Here is a 16332-nt window from a genome sequence, read left to right on the forward strand (position 1 = left end):
TGGATTGGGTTGTTTGTTTTTTTGTTATTGAGCTGCATGAGGTGCTTATAAATTTTGGAGATTAATCCTTTGTCAGTTGCTTCATTTACAAATTATTTTCTCCCATTCTGAGGGTTGTCTTTTGGTCTTGTTTATGGTTTCCTTTGCTGAGCACAAGCTTTGCAGTTTCATTAGGTCCCATTTGTTTATTTTTGTTTTTATTTCCATTTCTTGAGGAGGTGGGTCAAAAAGGATCTTACTGTGATTTATGTCATAGAGTATTCTGCTTATGTTTTCCTCTAAGAGTTTGATACTTTCTGGCCTTACATTTAGGTCTTTAATCCATTTGAGCTTATTTTTGTGTATGGTGTTAGGGACGATTCTAATCTCATACTTTTACATGTACCTGTCCAGTTTTCCAAACACCACTTATTGAAGAGGCTGTCCTTTCTCCACTGTATATTCCTGCCTCCTTTATCTAAGATAAGGTGACCATATGTGCGTGGGTTTATCTCCGGGCTCTCTATCCTGCTTCATTGATCTCTATTTCTGTTTTTGTGCCAGTACCATACTGTCTTGATTACTGTAGCTCTGTAGTATAGTGTGAAATCAGGGAGCCTGATTCCTCCAGCCCCTTTTTTCGTTCTCAAGATTGCTTTGGCTTTTCAGGGTCTTTTGTGATTCCATACAAATTGTGAAAATTTTGGTTCTAGCTCTGTGAAAAATGCCAGTGGTAGTTTGATACGGATTGCATTGAATCTGTAGATTGCTTTGGGTAGTAGAGTCATTTTCACAATGTTGATTCTTCCAATCCAAGAACATGGTATATCTCTCCATCTCTTTGTATCATCTTTAATTTCTTTCGTCAGTGTCTTATAATTTTCTGCATACAGGTCTTTTGTCTCCTTAGGTAGGTTTATTCCTAGATATTTTATTCTTCTTGCTGCAATGGTAAATGGGAGTGTTTTCTTGATTTCACTTTCAGATTTTTCATCATTAGTGTATAGGAATGCCAGAGATTTCTGTGCATTAATTTTGTATCCTGCTACCTCACCAAATTCATTGATTAGCTCTCGCAGTTTTCTGGTAGCATCTTTAGGATTCTCTATGTAGAGTATCATGTCATCTGAAAACAGTGACAGCTTTACTTCTTCTTTTCTGATTTGGATTCCTTTTATTTCCTTTACTTCTCTGATTGCTGTGGCTAAAACTTCCAAAACTATGTTGAATAAGAGTGGTGAGAGTGGGCAACCTTGTCTTGTTCCTGATCTTAGTGGAAATGCTTTCTTTTTCACCATTGAAGACGATGCTGGCTGTGGGTTTGTCATATATGGTCTTTATTATGCTGAGGAAAGTTCCGTCTATGCCTACTTTCTGGAGGGTTATCATAAATGGGTGTTGAATTTTGTCGAAAGCTTTCTCTGCATCTATTGAGATGGCCATATGGTTTTTCTCCTTCAGTTGGTTAATATGGAGTATCACATTGATTGATTTGCGTATATTGAAGCATCCTTGCATTCCTGGAATAAACCCCACTTGATCATGGTGTATGATCCTTTTAACGTGCTGTTGGATTCTGTTTGGTAGTATTTTGTTGAGGATTTTTGCATCTATGTTCATAACTGATATTGGCCTGAAGTTTTCTTTCTTTGTGACATTCTTGTCTGGTTTTGGTATCAGGCTGATGGTGGCCTCGTAGAATGAGGTTTGGGAGTGTTCCTCCCTCTGCTATATTTTGGAAGAGTTTGAGAAGGATAGGTGTTAGCTCTTCTCTAAATGTTTGATAGAATTCGCCTGTGAAGCCATCTGGTCCTGGGCTTTTGTTTGTTGGAAGATTTTTAATCACAGTTTCAATTTCAGTGCTTGTGATTGGTCTGTTCATATTTTTTATTTCTTCCTGATTCAGTCTTGGCAGGTTGTGCATTTCTAAGAATTTGTCCATTTCTTCCGGGTTGTCCATTTTATTGGCATAGAGTTGCTTTTAGTAATCGCTCATGATCTTTTGTATTTCTGCAGTGTCAGTTGTTACTTCTCCTTTTTCATTTCTAATTCTATTGATTTGAGTCTTGTCCCTTTTTTTCTTGATGAGTGTGGCTAATGGTTCATCAATTTTGTTTATCTTCTCAAAGAACCAGCTTTTAATTTTATTGATCTTTGCTATCATTTCCTTCATTACTTTTTCATTTATTTCTGATCTGATCTTTATGATTTCTTCCTTTCTCCTAACTTTGGGCTTTTTCTGTTTTTCTTTCTCTAATTGCTTTAGGTGCAAGGTTAGGTTGTTTATTCGAGATGTTTCCTGTTTCTTAAGGTAGGAATGTATTGCTATAGACTTCCCTCTTAGAACTGCTTTTGCTGCATCCCATAGGTTTTGGGTCATCGTGTCTCCATTGTCATTTGTTTCTAGGTATTTTTTTATTTCCTCTTTGATTTCTTCAGTGATCACTTCGTTTTTAAGTAATGTATTGTTTAGCCTCCATGTGTTTGTATTTTTAAAGATCTTTTCCTGTAATTGATATCTAGTCTCATAGCGTTGTGGTCGGAAAAGATACTTGATATGATATCAATTTTCTTAAATTTACCAAGGCTTGATTTGTGACCCAAGATATGATCTATCATGGAGAATGTTCCATGAGCACTTGAGAAAAATGTGTATTCTATTGTTTTTGGATGGAGTATCCTATAAGTATCAATTAAGTCCATCTTGTTTAATGTATCATTAAAAGCTTGTGTTTCCTTATTTATTTTCATTTTGGATGATCTGTCCATTGGTGAAAGTGGGGTGTTAAAGTCCCCTACTATGAATGTATTACTGTCGATTTCTCCTGTTATGGCTGTTAGTATTTGCCTTATGTATTGAGGTGCTCCTATGTTGGGTGCATAAATATTTACAATTGTTATATCTTCTTCTTGGATTGATCCCTTGATCATAATGTAGTGTCCTTCTTTGTCTCTTGTAATAGTCTTTGTTTTAAAGTCTATTTTGTCTGATATGAGAATTGCTACTCCAGCTTTCTTTTGGTTTCCATTTGCATGGAATATCTGTTTCCATCCCCTTACTCTCAGTCTGTATGTGTCTCTGGGTCTGAAGTGTGTCTCTTCTCGACAGCATATATTGAGTCTTGTTTTTTATCCATTCAGCCAGTCTGTGTCCTTTGGTGGGAGCATTCTGTCCATTTACATTTAAGGTAATTATCTATATGTACGTTCCTATTCCCATTTTCTTAATTGTTTTGGGTTCGTTATTGTAGGTCTTTTCCTTCTGTTGTGTTTCTTGCCTAGAGAAGTTCCTTTAGCATTTGTTGTAAAGTTGGTTTGGTGGTGCTGAATTCTCTCAGCTTTTGCTTTCTGTAAAGGTTTTAATTTCTCCATCAAATCTGAATGAGATCCTTGCTGGGTAGAGTAATCTTGGTTGTAGTTTTCTCTCCTTCATCACTTTCAATATGTCCTGCCAGTCCCTTCTGGCTTGCAGAGTTTCTGCTGAAAGATCAGCTGTTAACCTTATGGGGATTCCCTTGTGTGTTATTTGTTGTTTTTCCCTTGCTGCTTTTAATATGTTTTCTTTATATTTAATTTTTGACAGTTTGATTAATATGTGTCTTGGTGTATTTCTCCTTGGATTTATCCTGTATTGGACTCTCTGTGCTTCCTGGACTTGATTAACTATTTCCTTTCCCATATTAGGGAAGTTTTCAACTATAATCTCTTCAAATATTTTCTCAGTCCCTTTCTTTTTCTCTTCTTCTGGAATCCCTATAATTTGAATGTTTGTGCATTTTATATTGTCCAAGAGGTCTCTGAGACTGCCCTCAGCTCTTTTCATTCTTTTTTCTTTATTCTGTTCTGCAGTAGTTATTTCCACTATTTTATCCTCCAGGTCACTTATCTGTGCTTCTGCCTCAGTTTTTCTGCTATTGATCCCATCTAGAGTATTTTTCATTTCATTTACTGTGTTCATCATTGCTTGTTTCATCTTTAGTTCTCCTATGTCTTTGTTAAATATTTCTTGTATTTTCTCTATTCTATTTCCAAGATTTTGGATCATCTTTACTATCATTATTCTGAATTCTTTTTCAGGTAGACTGCCTATTTCCTCTTTATTTGTTAGGTCTGGTGGGTTTTTATCTTGCTCCTTCATCTGCTGTATGTTTTTCTCTCTTCTCATTTGCTTATCTTGCTGTGTTTGGGGTCTCCTTTTTGCAGGCTGCAGGTTCTTAGTTCCCGTTGTTTTTGGTGTCTGTCCCCAGTTGCTAAAGTTGGTTCAGTGGGTTGTGTAGGGTTCCTAATGGAGGGGACTACTGCCTGTGTTCTGTTGGATGAGGCTGGGTCTTGTATTTCTGGTGGGCAGTTCCACGTCTGGTGGTGTGTTTTGGGGTGTCTGTGGACTTATTATGATTTTAGGCAGCCTCTCTGCTAATGGGTGATGTTGTGTTCCTGTCTTGCTAGTTGTTTGGCATATGGTGTCCAGCAGTGTAGCTTGCTGGACGTTGAGTGAAGCTGGGTGCTGTTGTTAAGATGGAGATCTCTGGGAGATTTTCGCCATTTGATATGTGGAGCTGGGAGGTTCCTTGTGGACCAGTTTCCTAAAGTTGGCTTTCCCACCTCAGAGGCACAGCACTGACTCCTGGCTGCAGCACCAAGAGCCTTTCATCCACACGGCTCAGAATTAAAGGGAGAAAAAGAAGAAAGAAAGAAAGAAAGAAAGAAAGAAAGAAAGAAAGAAAGAAAGAAAGAAAGAAAGAAAGAAAGAAAGAAAGAAAGAAAGAAAGAAAGAAAGAAAGAAAGAAAGAAAGAAAGAAAGAAAATAAAATAAAATAAAATATAGTAAGTTAAAATAAAATAAAGTTATTAAATTAATTATTAAGAAAATTTTTTTTAAAAAAAAGAAAAAGAAAAATAAAGGACGGACAGAATCCTAGGACAAATGGTGAAAGCAAAGCTATACAGACAAAATTTCACACAGAAGCATACACTTACACACTCACAAAAAGAGGAAAAGGGGAAAAAATAACCTTGCTCCCAAAGTCCACCTCCTGTATTTGGGATGATTCGTTGTCTATTCATGTATTCCACAGATGCAGGGTATATCAAGTTGATTGTGGAGCTTGAATCCGCTGCTTCTGAGGCTGCTGGGACAGATGTCCCTTTCTCTTCTTTGTTCACTCAGCTCCCGGGTCTCAGCTTTGGATTTGGCCCCGCCTCTGCGTGTAGGTCGCTGGAGGGCGTCTGTTCTTCGCTCAGACAGGCCGGGGTTAAAGGCGCTGCTGCTTCGGGGGTTCTGGCTCACTCAGGCCGGGCGGAGGGAGGGGTGTGAATGCGAGATGAGCCTGCGGCGGTAGAGGCCAGTGCGATGATGCACCAGCCTGAGGCGTGCCGTGCGTTCTCCCGGTGAAATTGTCCCTGGATCCCAGGACCCTGGCAGTGGCAGGCTGCACAGGCTCATGGAAGGGAGGTGTGGAGAGTGACCTGTGCTCTCACACAGGCTTCTTGGTGGCGGCAGCAGCAGCCTTAGCGTCTCATTCCCGTCTCTGGGGTCCGCGCTGTTAGCCGCAGCTCGTGCCCGTCTCTGGAGCTCCTTTAAGCAGTGCTCTTAATCCCGTCTCCTCGCGCACCAGGAAACAAAGAGGGAAGAAAAAGTCTCTTGCCTCTTCGGCAGGTCCAGACTTTTCCCCGGACTCCCTCCCGGCTAGCCATGGTGCACTAACCCCCTGCAGGCTGTGTTCACACTGCCAACCCCAGTCCTCTCCCTGCGAGCCTCAGCTCCCAGCCCCACCCACCTCAGCGGGTGAGCAGACAAGCCTCTCGGGCTGGTGAGTGCCAGTCGGCCCCGATCCTCTGTGCGGGAATCTCTCTGCTTTGCCCTCCGCACCCTTGTTGCTGCGCTCTGCTCCGTGGCTCCGAAGCTGCCCACCTCCGCCACCTGCAGTCTCCGCCCGCGAAGGGGTTTCCTAGTGTGTGGAAACCTTTCCTCCTTCACAGCTCCCTCCCACTGGTGCAGGTCCCATCCCTATTCTTTTGTCTCTGTTTATTCTTTTTTTCTTTTGCCCTACCCAGGTACGTGGGAAGTTTCTTGCCTTTTGGGAGGTCTGAGGTCTTCTGCCAGTGTTCAGTAGGTGTTCTGTAGTTGTTCCACATGTAGATGTATTTCTGGTGTATCTGTGGGGAGGAAGGTTATCTCCGCGTCTTACTCTTCCGCCATCTTCCCCGTCTCTCCTATTTAGAGTTTTTGAGTGTATGTCTTTGTATAGCTTTTTTGTGTATGGTTGCTTTTTGTAGCACATTATATATATATAACTTACCACGGTCTACTGGAGTCACCATTTTACTAGTTCAAATGAAGTACAGAAATTCCATCTCCCTGTATGTCCCTTTATCCTAACCCATTTATAGTATAATTGCCTTAGTTACTTCATCTACATACATTTAGAATTATATGATACAGTATTATAATTCTTGCTTCAATCATCAAACATAATTCAGAAAACTCAAGAGAAGAAAAAATGCCTACTGTGTTTACTTACACATTTGCTTGCTGTTCTCTGTCTTCCTTCCTGATGTTCAAATGCTCCTTTTATCATTTTTTTTCTGTTTAAGGAACTTCTTTAGCCATTCTTTTAGAGTATATCTGGTGGTGACAAATTATTTCCCTTTATTGGAGAATGTCTTGATTTATCTCCTTCATTCCTAAAGGATATTTTCCCTGAGTGTAGGATTGTGAGTTGACAGGAACGTTCTTCAACCAGAAAAGAAATAATGAAAGAAGGACTCTTGGAGAATCAGGAAAGAATAAAGAAGAAGAGATAGAGCAGAAATATGGGTACATGCAATAAGCTATCCTCATGAATTTTATAAATTATATTCATTGATTAAATATATTTGCTATCAATATGATAGATATTGTGCTAATACGTGACTATAAAGGAATTTGCTAATCAGTAGAGAGAAGGACATAATAGACTAACAACAACAAAAAAATCACCTGAAAAGTAAAATGCATTTCCAATAAACATCTGGAGAGACACCAAATCACATTAACTGATGAAATACAGATACGGAGAGTTATAATTAAAAAATAGACTGTACAGAAATGTATTCAAGTAGTTGCAAAACTGAAAAAAAATACAAATATATAAAATATTTATAAATACTTAAAGGTAGATAAACACATCTGTATACACAGAAAAATACATCTGGAAAATATTTACTAATGTATTTACAATGGGTATCTGTAGGTCTATCTTCTTATAGATGGAATATATATAATTATATATATATAATTATATATATTCCATCTATATATAGATGGAATATATATAATTTGATATCTAAATATACTTTTAGCTGCTTAATATTTTGTAATTAGGAAATTTTATTAAGAGAAATGTAATAACTAATAACCACTGACAATAATTTTACATATATTTATTGTTTTAGAAAATTTTTCACACTGTACTGTTTCATTAAAAAAAAAGATCACAACTCTTGACATGACAGTTTATCTGTGTATGTGTGTGTGTTTCTGTCTTACACTTCCTTCACCCCAAAGTTTCACACAGTCTCATATGAAGATTTCTCCTTAGCTCATTCAGGGGCTAGGCTTCCTTTCTGAAGGCATGGAGCTCAGAAAGAGATTACTGCCAGGGGGGGTTGAAAATTCCACTGAATTGAAAATTGCACTGAAGCCCAAGTCTCCACTTCATTCCCTCACCTTTCAAAGCCTCCTGTTCTGAGACTTTCAGAGCTACAATTATAGCTCTGACCACCAGGGGGCATCTATCTACACTGAATACTTTTTTTTTTTTTTTTAAGGAAAGGGCATGACGTTTTCCTTCCTACTCTCATTCCGGTGGTCCACCAAACTCTGTTTGCAATTTCCTTTATATATTTTAGGTCTGTTTTTTTGGGGTTTTTGCGGTACGCGGGCCTCTTTCTGTTGTGGCCTCTCCCGCCTCAGAGCACAGGCTCCGGACGCGCAGGCCCAGCGGCCATGGCTCACGGGCCCAGCCACCCCCCGGCACATGGGATCCCCCCGGACCGGGGCACGAATCCCGTGTCCCCTGCATCGGCAAGCGGACTCTCAACCACTGCGCCACCAGGGAAGCCCTTAGGTCTGTTTTGTTTGACCTCTCTGGGATGTGCTGGAGTTATTTCCTGACATGTGGCTATTTTCTGTTCTTTCTATTACTTTACCCTACCTTAAGAAAACTCCATATATTGCAACAAGAATTTATTAAAGCTATGCAGGGCAGGGTCATCCCCATCCATGGAACTCAGTTCCAGTCTCTTTTGTCCCCTGTAGCATCTGAATGACCTCATACAAGCTCCTGAAACTCAGTAAGCATCAGCAACCACAGAGAGGACAAGGGCCTGGTGATTCAGGGTCCTCTCATGAGGAATACATGAAGGAAGAAAATGTAATGCAGCAGGCTTACATGCCTTTGGAGTTCCCTGGATTTATAGCTACAAGTACTTGGGACCTTGGCTTCTTAACTGCAGTTGGTGTCCTCTGCAAGTGTGCCTCAGTTGGAAATGATTTCCTGGGTGTTAGGCTGGTAGCAAACTTAAGCGGCAGTAATTACAGGAAGTTAAGTCTCCTCTGACTCCCAGGGCTCTCCTCCTGTATGCCCTTGGGGAAGGGACTTCCGGTTAGGACTCCATCTTCTGTGGCCCTGAGACAGAGTTTGGGGCCTGCTGTCTCCTTCCTTGGCAGCCCTCTTTGATATTCTCCAAACCTCCAGCACCAGACCCACAGATTCTCTTCACGAGCAGCCTGTGAGGACGGTGGTGACAGATCACTGCCTTCAGGCCACCGGATGGGTGAGTTGGTCAACATGAGACCTTGTCCTCAGATCTCCATAGGGCTGGAGAGGTTCTGAGTTCCCTCCGTAACCCAAACCCACAGGACCCCCAACAATCTGACCCCCCTTTAGAGAAGGGGTGGAGAGGGCCCAGGCTGACTAGTTTCCACTCTCTTGAGGAAATGGGCCAAGTAGGCTCTGACACACCCATCCTGACTGCACATGGAAAACCTCCCCTCCTATGGAAATGGCCATGGCTGAGGTGAAATTTTCCCCCTGGTTAGGGAAAAGGCCTGAGTCATGTGACCTAGGGCTTGGAGAGTGGAGACGGTCCCCTAATTGGGGGTGGGGTTAGTATAAGCTAATATTCTTTGGATTTATACTAAAGGTGGGAGAGGGTCAGGGAACCCACGGTTACCCTTGAATTTTCACACCAACCGTTCAGGGTATAATATATTATCCCCATAGAGGTGTCTCCAGGCTTGCTTTATGGCCCAGCATATAATCTATTCTGGAAAGTTTTGTGTAGTTAATTGTTATGTACAGTGTTCTATTTCAATTAAGTAAATTTTGTTACTCATGTTTAATTTTCTACATGTAACCAAATTTTCGTCTGCCTGTTTTATCTGTCACTCAGTGAGTTATGTTAAAATGTCTCACATGACTGTGGATTTGTCTATTTCTCCATTGCTTTTATCAATTTTCTTTTATTATTTATTTAGGCTGCGTTGGGTCTTTGTTGCTGTGCATTGGCTTTCTCTACTTGCGGTGAGCGGGGGCTACTCTTTGTTGTAGTATGCGGGCTTCTCATTGTGGTGGCTTCTCTTGTTGCAGAGCATGGGTTCTAGGCACGCAGGCTTCAGTAGTTGCAGCACACAGGCCCTAGAGCACGTGGGCTTCAGTAGTTGTGGCACATAGGCTCTAGGGCACACAGGCTTTAGTAGTTGTGGCGTGTGGGCTCAGTAGTTGTGGCTCATGGGCTTTAGAGCGCAGGCTCAGTAGTTGTGGTGCACGGGCTTAGTTGCTCTGTGGCATGTGGGATTTTCCTGGACCAGGGCTTGAACTTGTGTCCCCTGCATTGGCAGGCGGATTCTTTTTTTTTTTTTTTTTCGGTATGTGGGCCTCTCCCGTTGCGGAGCACAGGCTCCAGACGCGCAGGCTCAGCGGCCATGGCTCACGGGCCCAGCTGCTCCGCGGCACATGGGATCCTCCCGGACCGGGGCACGAACCCGTGTCCCCTGCACCAGCAGGCGGACTCTCAACCACTGCGCCACCAGGGAAGCCCCGGCAGGTGGATTCTTAACCACTGTGCCACCAGGGAAGTCCCTCAATTTTCAGATTGCATATTTTGGCTCTATCAAGAGGTATATAGAAATTTAGGATTTAATTAATATATTCTTGATGAATTGATCCTTTTTTCTCTAGTAATGGTTTTCCTTAAAGTATACTTTTTCTCTAATTAATAAAGTTTTACAAACTTGATGTGTTTTGACCCTTTTGGAAATTTCTCAATCATGATTTCTTCAAATATTGCTTCTCCACTGTTCATGTTCTTTGCCTCCAGGGCTCCAATTAAACATATCCTGTTAAATCTTTCCCCCTTTCTTTTGGGATTGCCACCTATTGCCCCCAATCACCACCTCAGACTCAGAGCCACTGAGCCCCATCCCTAACTCTGCAGCTGACTGTGAACAGACAATATGATCCTCCCCAGCAATCTCTTGATATCCAGAGGCTCCACTTTGACCCTGGTATGGCTACAGCAGTAATTGTAGGGCAGGTGAGGGCAGAGGGGTATGTCTGGGAAGGATGCTCAGGGATAGTAACTTGAGGAGGTGCTGGTGCTAGAGCGGAACCAGCCAGGAGGCTCTCAGCTTCTGTTTCCCTCCTCCTGGCTTCCTGGAGACTTGATGACCTGTGATATTGGAATGGCACGAAACCCTAGAACTGGCATGGCCACCTCCCTGCAGATCCATCCAGGGAATATGCCCAAGATGAGGACTTAGGCCCAATGCTGGGGCTGGTGGAGATGGTGGGAGAGTTTAGGTAGAAGAGGCAGATTGGTCTCAGGTATCCCCTGCTGGCATCCTCACTCTCTTTCCTCATCATAGCTTTTGTCCTTGGACCTGAACAGCAAGAAACCCTACCAGCTGCACGGCCTATCCAACACTATGCCGAATGCTTCCAACACCAAGAACTTGAACCTCTCCAACACTGAGGTGAGGTGTGGTACCCAGTTCCATCTTTGAAGGGAAGGTGGGAAAGCTAATAGGGTGGTGACAGAGGAAGGGAAATGGATTTGTAAGGAAAGGAAGGGACTAGGGGTGCACGGCCATCCTGGCTTTGTTTCTCTGGTCCATGTGCTTCCTCCCAATAATTACAGGTGAAGTCTGCAGGGGAGATGGACAAGGGCCACCGGCTGGAGCCAGAAAGGATGTGTGTAGACAGAAGCCCCCCATGCACCACCTTCCCTGATAAGTCAACCAACATAAGGTCAGATGTATTCTCAGTTGCCCGCAGGATCCTGAGCTACACATGACAGTGCCTGTTTGCAGGGAGCAGCTGACCTGGTCCTATGGGAGGACCACAGTCCCTATGCTCTCCTCTCTGTGTCATAAAGTTGAAAAAGTTTCAACCAGCATCCAATGGGCCCCCAACCCAACATGTGCATATTTTCCATTCCTGCCTGGGATGCCTGGGCCATTCCAGGGCAGGTGATGGAAAGGGTTGCAGCAGGGGTGCCATTTCCCCTTTCTTTTCTCTTTTTCCAGACCCCCACCACAGTAGAACTTCTTTCCCTTCCCTTTGTTTTCTCTCTCTCCCTTGTCTCTAGGCTCTTATGTCTCTCTCATCTCTCCCCTCCTACCTTCACTCCCTTTCTGTTTTCATCCCCCTCCATCACCCTCCCTGAGCCCCGCCTCACTCACCTCCCTGCCCCAGCATCCTGGGCCATCCATGGGGGGAGTCCAGGTCTTGGTCCAGGTCTTGGCAGAGTGCTGGACCCCCAGTGAGGTAGCAGAGCCCTGGGCTCCCACTCCATTCCCTCTTCTCTCCACAGCCTTCAGTGGGGCCCTGGAGGAAGGAAGGGAGGGGAAGGAAGCCCTGCAGCATGGGTTTGAAATGCTGGTCCCTGTGGCACTGGAGAAGGGAGTCCGAGTAGCCTGGGTGGGAGCTACCCAGGCGAAGGAGAGGAAGGGAGGGAGGGAAGGAATATTAAAGTGAAGGTACTGAGAGAGATGAGGAGACAGTGCCTTTCAGACAGTAAGATGACAGATGCTCAGTGCTCAACAGGCAAGTGGAGTGAAAACCCCTAAAATCAGGAGCAGAGGTGGGCAAAGGGTGCTGCTGGATTGGCCAGAACACACTGATCTCTGTTTATGGTATTACTGTTTTAACTCAAAGGAAGCATTGCAACCTTGAACTATCAACCACCTCTTCTCTATTTTTGGTTTTGGACAGGCCATCAGAGAATGTTTCCCGAAGTTGTTACGCCTGGTAAGTGCCTACGTAAATCATTGTCTCTTATGAATGTCGGTGGCCTCTGCACCGGCCTTCAAGCCCTTTGGGTCTTGCCTAGATCACATATTAGCATCAGAACCTTAACCATTTTGGGGGACATGGACTCCTGAAAATGACACGGATATACTTGCTGGAAAAATACCCATAAATACACACACGCACACACACAAGTTGAATATAACACTAGAGACTTTCAGGACCTCATGATGAAGACATCCACTGTAAGCTTTCCCACGGAATTTCCAGGGCCCTTTCACACCTGACCTCTGACCCTCACCCGCCTGGGCCCATCCTTTTCCCGGATCATCCAGGGCCACTCCCTTGGTCTCTACTCTTGACTTCTTCTTCCTTTCTCCAGGATGGCCAAGAGTTACTGTCACCAGTTATCAATGATGTTGACACCCCCTACGTAATAAAGCCCTGAAATGTGAGGGAGAGGATCAAACAACATTTGGGGTGTTGTGGGGAGGCTTTATCCACTGCTTACTCTCAAATGCCTTTTGATTCCAGGAAAGCTATAAAGGATCTGAGACACTGAAGAGTATGATCCTTTACTTCCTGCAGCAGTAAGTACCCTTGCCACCATGAGGAATAGAGAGGGCTGAGACTGGGCCAGGCCACCCAAGCACAGGTCTGCTCACAGAGACTTTCATGTCATATTTGGGGCTCAGATCATACAGACAGCCTGTCCTCATTGCTCTCCCACAGGTATTACTTGATCTGTGACTCTGGAGACCGATATGGTCTCCTCGGTGCTTATCACCACAGGGCCTACTTCTCCCTGACGATTCCCTTCCACCCCGAGGACCCAGCCCCGTGAGTATGACAGTACAGCCTCTGCTCCCGGTCCGTGTGGCCCCCCAGCAGACACAGGCCAGCTCCTGCAAACACCCACCACCCACTGTTGCTCTTTGTCTCCTAGAAGCAGCTTGTGTGAGTACTTCAAGGACAGCAGGAATATGAAGAAGCTCAAGGACACTTGTGAGTGGGTGATGAGAAGACTGGGTTGGAAAGGGCAGTGAAGGAGTCAATCATAGGGCCCAGGGCGTGGCAGCCCCTGACCTTCGCTCGCTTCCCCTCCCCTCAGACCTGCGGGTCCAGCTGCTGAAGCACACAAAATGTGTCATTGTGCACATTCTCTGTGTGTTGCCCAAGACTCAGCATGACTTCAGGTCCTTCGTGGTGGATATGTGGTTCCAGACGGTGAGCGCCTGCTTCCTCCCTCGGGTGGGCCCAGGAACCACAGGTGGGTAGGAGGTGGAGGTGGTGACTGGGCGCCTGGGCTCTTCCCTTTCAGGAAACGATGTTCTGCTTCTCTGTCAGCGGGGTGTTCAAGGCAGGTGAGTGTGTATAGACCCACACCCCAGATGCCCCACTGCTGTCTCCCCCTGGCCAGGCTCACTCCTAGAACCACCCAGCTTCCCTGACCCCTTCCCTTCCCTTGCATTTCCTTTCCATTCCTTCCCCTTCTCTTCATTTCCCTTCCCCTCCCCTTCCTTCCCTGCCCTTCCCTCCCATCCCCCCACTCCCCTCCCCTTCCCACTCCCCTCCCCTCCCCTCCTCTCCCCTTCCGCACTGTGTTCTCCTGCCCTCAGGCTTCCCACAGACAATCCAGGTCTTAGCTGTATCCATGCCTCTCTGCTCTGCACACCCTGGGCGTTGGAAATTTATAAAAGGAAGATCATCACTGACACCTTGATTATGTGGAAGAGAGTTTGACTGGACAGAAAGAGTACTTAGGAAATCCATATGACGTACACCCATAAGAAATCATGTCAGTAGTCCCTTCTTTTTTAAAAAAAAAATTTTCTTTTTCTCATTTTTTTAAACATCTTTATTGGGGTACAATTGCTTGACAATGGTGTGTTAGTTTCTGCTTTATAACAAACTGAATCGGTTATACATATACATATGTTCCCTTCTTTACAAGCCCTTGCAAGCTCAGTAGAAGGCCAGAAAAGAACAGGAAAAGGTTCGTCCTCCAGCTTAAATTCCCTGTTGTCTGTCCTCTCTCCCATCGCTTCTTTTCATCCTTAGATTCCTTATGGGATAAAGTATGACAGGACATGGCTAATGAACTCAATCCAGAGACATTGCAGTGTCCCCTTCACTCCAGTGAACATAAGACAGGATGCCGAAGCCAGACGCTTGGGCACAGGGAAGGGGGAGAGAGAGACCTGGTTCAGCAGGGTCTGCTGGCTTCTGAAACTATTGCTGTTGCATTCAATCCCTGTAGTTCCACTTTGTGAAAAATGGGGCTCGATTCTCTGTCCAGGAAGCTAGCACTGCCTCTGCATTGAAGGATGTCAGCTACAAGATTCGTGACGAGGAGAGCCGAAAGGTGTGTGTCGAGGGCGTTACGTGTACCTCATCCTGAGGAAGGAGTACAGGCCAGGGGCTGGTTTTCTTCTTTGGAACTAGAGTTCCTGGTGCTTACCCCACCTCTTCCTGCAGATACCTGTCTTTGTCAGCCACTCTGCTATTCCCTACACTGTGTGGTATAAGTTGAAGCCAGAAGAAATGGAGCAGCTAAAGGTAATGCAGATGCAAGGCATGTTGTGTGCCAATGCTCAGACCCACCTCTCCTTCCTCCAGACCCCCGTCCCCCTCGCCCCCAATTTCCCTGCCACCACCACAGCCTCAGAGCGGCTCTCTCCATCTCTCTCTCCACAGCTGACCTTGAGCAAACGATTTGATGTCTCCCAGCAAACTCTTGACCTCCAGAGGCTCCGCCTTGACCGAGGTATGGCTGACAGCAGTAATTCTAGGGCGGGTGAGGGCAGAGGGGTCTTCCTGGAGGGAAACTTAGGGATGGTAATGTGGGGAGGGGCAGGTGCTGGCCCCACACCCCACTCAGCCATCCTATTCCCTCCCCTCTCCTTCCTGAAGACTTGGTGGGCTATGATATTGACATATTTCTGAATCGAAGAAGCTGCATGGCTGCCACCCTGCAGGTCATCGAAAAGTATTTCCCTGAGGTGAGGCTGTAGGCCCAGTGCTGGTATTAGGGTAGGGGGTGGAAGAGATGGGGAGGAGGGCAGATTTGTCTCCAAGGTCCTAGATAGTAACCTTCACTCTACCTCTTCTTGCCCCAAAGCTGTTGTCCTTGAACTTGAGCAGCAACAAACTGTACCAGCTGGATGGCCTGTCTGACATTATACAGATGGCCCCCACGGTCAAGATCCTGAACCTCTCCAAAAATGAGGTGAGAAGAGGGAGCCAGGTCAAAGTTGGGTTGAGAGTGGGGGGGGTGCATATTAGTGGCCATCAGAGTGATGACAGGAGGCAGGTGAAGGTACCTGTGTGGGAGGGAGGGGTCTGGGGGTGCAGGGATCCAGATGTCCCTCTTTCCCTGGGATTCCTTTTCCCACTTCCGCGCCATATTTCTCAGCTGACGTCTATGTGGGAGTTGAGCAAGATGCAAGGGCTGAAGCTTGAAGAGCTGTGGCTGCAAGGGAACCCATTGTGTGACACCTTCCCAGACCAGTCCACCTATGTAAGGTCAGTGTGAACACCCTGTCACCCTTCTTGGTGACCTTCACCCATGGGAGCCTAGACTATCTGTGACAGTGCCCCTTTGCCAAAGGTGGCAGCCCTGGTCTTCTGGGAGGATCACAGGCCCCACCTTCTGCTCTCTCTGTGCCTATCACCGGTGAGGAGTTTCCTTCCCCTGACCTGCTCACCTCTGCAGGCGCTCTGGGGTCTGTTTTCAGGTCTCTGCGCCCAGATATATTCCAGCAAGACCTCCCAAGAGTGTGCCCCAAGAAGCAGGGCTTCTCCTCCTCACCAGGACCAGGAGCGACCAGCCTTGATCCAGATGCTGGCGCCCTGGACTGAGAAGGGTCCTCCTGTCCAGGGCTTCTTGCTGAGAGAAGCCTTCCTTCTTCGTGCTGAGATGGGGTTCGCCTCCCCCGTTCTGAGAGGGGCCCTCTTCCCCTTCCTCCAAATGGATCCCCCCTCCTCTCCCAGGTTGACATGGGGGCTTTCCTGCGCCATGCTGAGGGCTGAGGCCATGGGTGGCTGCTGTCATGACATC

The 16332-nt window shown here is 45.5% G+C and overlaps 1 pseudogene; it reads left to right on the forward strand.

Annotated features, from left to right (window-relative positions):
* The first annotated feature begins 8378 nt into the window (after positions 1–8378).
* The window catches only part of LOC132594454 (nuclear RNA export factor 2-like), a 34211-nt pseudogene continuing 26257 nt past the window's right edge, over positions 8379–16332 (forward strand).

This window comes from Globicephala melas, chromosome X, assembly GCF_963455315.2.
Source record: "Globicephala melas chromosome X, mGloMel1.2, whole genome shotgun sequence".
Lineage (NCBI taxonomy): Eukaryota > Metazoa > Chordata > Mammalia > Artiodactyla > Delphinidae > Globicephala > Globicephala melas.